Source organism: Entelurus aequoreus, linkage group LG08, assembly GCF_033978785.1.
Source record: "Entelurus aequoreus isolate RoL-2023_Sb linkage group LG08, RoL_Eaeq_v1.1, whole genome shotgun sequence".
NCBI classification, from domain to species: domain Eukaryota; kingdom Metazoa; phylum Chordata; class Actinopteri; order Syngnathiformes; family Syngnathidae; genus Entelurus; species Entelurus aequoreus.
This window is the reverse complement of record NC_084738.1, coordinates 11,135,750-11,139,894: the sequence shown is the minus strand read 5'-3', so window position 1 is coordinate 11,139,894 and position 4,145 is coordinate 11,135,750.

Below are 4,145 nucleotides of genomic sequence, written 5' to 3'. Positions count from 1 at the left end.
AATGATTTGTCCCAGCAGGTGCTTGCCTGACTGCTGTCACCGGACACCACCCCCCCCCCACACCCACACTTACCCCGTTGCACTAAATAGCTGTCACGGGACACAACATTAGGTACACCTGCCCGTGCGCAATCCCCATAGAATTTGTCCCGACAAAGACGACAACTTCAGTGTTGATTGTCGCTGGGGAGAATGCCGTTTCCTTGGCGACGTCACACAACAACAAAAAGGACAGGGAGAGACGGACATAAGAAATTCCGAGCACAAAATAAAGCAGCATGTGATGAAAATAACACAAATGGATTAATTCCATTTATAATCTACAAATAATTCTATTTGTTTTATCTTTATCTGATAATCATTTTTTATTTTCTATAATTACCAGACCTAAAAACATTTTTTAAGAATGTTTTTTGTTACTATATATGTTTAACATATGTAACTTTTTTAATTATCACTTATTTATTATTACTATTTTTATGTATTGTTGTATGTTTATCAAATAATCATTTTTATTCTTTATAATTACTCAATCAATCAATCAATGTTTATTTATATAGCCCTAAATCACAAGTGTCTCAAAGGGCTGTAGACCTAAGTATTTTTTTTAGAATGTTGGTATGTGTTTAACATTTTTATTGTTTGATTCTTTAATACTTATTTATTATTGCTATTTTTATTTGTTTTATGTTTGTCTGACCTTGTAATCACCAGAACTAAGAATTAAAAAAAATAATTGTATTTTTCTACACGTTTAACATCTATTGTTTTGTGTATTACTTATATATTATTATTATTTTATTTATTGTTTTGTTTATCTGATCATTTTAAAACCTATGTACATTTTATGTTTTTATTTTTGTATATGTTTAGCATCTTTATTTTTTTATTACTCATTTATCATTACTACTTTTGCGTATTGTTTTATGTTTATCAGATAATCATTTTTATTCTTTAATTACCAGATCTAAGTAATTTTTGTATAATGTTTGTGTATGTTTTAACATCTTTATTGCTTGATTCATTAATACGTATTTATTATTACTATTTGTATTTATTGTTTTATATTTATCTGATCATTTTTATTCTCCACACAAAGTACAATTTTTAGAATGTTTTTAATGTTTTTTTTTACATTCAACATCTTTATTTTGTTTTGTTTATTATTACTTATTTATTATTACTATTTTTATTTATTGTTTTGTTTATCTGATCGTTTTTTTAATATAATTACCAGACCTAAGTACATTTTTTTTCAAATGTTTTTTTTAATTTTTGTATATAGTTATGATCTTTATTTGTTTATTACTTATTTATTATTGCTATTTGTAGGTATTGTTTTATGTTCATAAGATAATATTTTTATTCTCTAAAAATACTAGACCTAAGTATTTTTTTAGACTGTTTATGTATGTTTAACATCTTTATTGCTTGATTCATTAATACTTATTTATTATTACTATTTTTATTTATTGTTTTGTATTTATCTGATATATTTTATTTTCTATAATTACCAGACCTACGATTTGCTTTAAATGTTTTTTTATGTATGTTTAACATCTGTATTGTTGTTTGTTACTTATTTATATTAATATTTTTTATTGTTTTATTTTTATCTAATTATCATTTTTAATTCATATAATTACCACAGCTAAGTAAAAAAAAAAAAGTTTTTTGTTTAACACCGTAATTGTTTTGTTTATTATTATATTACTTTTTATATTCATCGTTTTATGCTTATCTGATAATTATATTTTCTATAATTACCAAACCTAAGGGAAAAGAAATAGAATGTTTTTTTAAATTTTTCTATATGTTTAACATCTTTATTGTTTTGTTTATTATTACTATTTGTATTTATTGCTTTATGTTTATCTGATAATCATTTTTACTTTCTATAATTACCAGACCTAAGTAAAAAAATAAAGATTATTTTTTTCTATATTTTTAAAATTGTTGTTGTTTTTTATTCCTTATTTAATTTACTTATATACAGCAATTGATTCTTCATATTGTTATGAGAATGACATATATGTGAGATTTTTTAATTTGATTTTAAATTTTTTTGTTGTATATTTTTTTGAATATATTTTATTTTGCAATTGTGTGTTTTTTAGTCATTTTGTTATTTTCAAATAGTTAACACATGTAATTTAGAAGGACAACAAATCAAATAAATATATCAGAATAGTTTTATTGCCATTGTTTGATAACGGGTTTACAAACTAGGAATTTTTCTTGGTGCAAACGTGCGACATAAAACACATATAACACATATTTGGTATAAAAAAAGCTGTGACTGAGCTATCAGATAGACTTAGAAGGACAACCTGGAGCTGAACGCCCAGAAAACAGCGGAGATGATAGACCTAGAAGGGATTCAAGGAATTCAAGGAGCTGCTGTTAGGAGTTCTTGTTCATTTGCCTGATGGCCGAGGAGAAAAAACTGTTCAGGTGGCGGGAGGTGTGGGTCTGGATGGAGCGTAGTCTCCTGCCTGAGGGGAGAGGGGAGAATAGTGTGTGTCCAGGGTGAGAAGAGTCAGCTGTGATCCGACCCACACGCCTCCTGGTCCTGGAGGAGAACAAGTCCTGGAGGGATGGGAGCTTGCAGCCAATTACCTTCTCAGCAGCACGTACGATGCGCTGCAGTCTATTCTTATCCTGGACTGTGGCGCCGGGGAACCACACTGTGATGGAGGAGGTCAGGATGGACTCTATGATGGCTGAGTAAAACTGCACCAGCATCTCGGTCGGCACCTTAAGTTTCCTCAGCTGCGGCAAGAAGTACATCTTCTGCTGGGCCTTCTTGATGAGGGAGCTGATGGTCAGCTCCCACTTGAGGTCCTGGGTGATGGTGGTGCCCAAGAAACGGAAGGAGTCCACAATGGGGACGGGGGTGGGAGAGTCAATCAGGGTGAGGGGGGATGGTGGGGCTGTGACTTTCCTGAAGTCCATGATCATCTCCACTGTTTTCTGGGCGTTCAGCTCCAGGTTGTTGAGGCTGCACCAGGACGTCAGCCGGTCCACCTCTCTCCTGTAGGCGGACTCATCGCCATTCGAGATGAGCCCGATGAGGGTGGTGTCATCCGCAAACTTGAGCAGTTTTACGGATTGGTGACTGGAGGTGCAGCAGTTTGTATACAGGGAGAAGAGCCAGGGGGAGAGTACACAGCCCTGAGGAGTACCAATGTTTGTGGTTCGACTGTCCGAGACAATCTTCCCCAGCCGTACGTGCTGTCTTCGGTCTGTCAGGAAGTCATTAATCCAACTGCAGAGGGAGTCGGGCTGGTAGAGCTTGTCTCGTAGCAGTCCAGGGAGGATGGTGTTGAAGGCAGAGCTGAAGTCCACAAACAGGATCCTAGCGTAGGTTCCTGGGGAGTCCAGAGGCTCCAGGATGAAGTGGAGGGCCAGGTTCACTGCATCATCCACAGACCTGTTGGCTCTGTAGGCAAACTGCAGTGGGTCCAGGAGGGGGGCGGTGATGTCCTTGAGGTGGGGCAGGACCAAGCGCTCAAAGGACTTCATGACCACAGACGTCAGCGCGACCGGCCTATAGTCATTTAGTCCTGTGATCCGTGCTTTCTTGGGGACAGGGACAATGGTAGAGGTCTTAAAGCAGGACGGCACGCGGCATAGCTCCAGAGAGGTGTTAAAAATGTCAGTGAAGACAGGAGCCAGCTGGTCCGCACAGTGTCTGAGAGTGGAGGGGGAGACACCATCCGGCCCGGGGGCCTTCCGCGTATTCAGCTTCAAGAACTGCCGGCGTACATCCTCTTCTTTGATGGAGAGGGTCTTTACAGTCTTATGATATTTTTGGAGTCCTGTGATGTCATTGGAGTCCTTTGAGTCCTTTAACTCCTTTAATGATGTGCTGGCATTGGTGGGGAGGGTGATGGTGGGGGGAGCATGGCTTTGATGAGCTGAAGGCCGGTGTAAAATATGCAGGTGTACCTACAGTAATAATATAATATATGATACTATACTGTAGAAATGTTTAATATCAAAGAATATTATACGATGAAAATGCAGTGTTTGGTGTCAATAAGCGCCTTGAGGTGGGTTATTGATTGTGTCAATGAAGTGTGTGTGTTTACTTTCTACATACGATGCAGTATTTCCACTTATCAAAGCACAGATTCCATAAA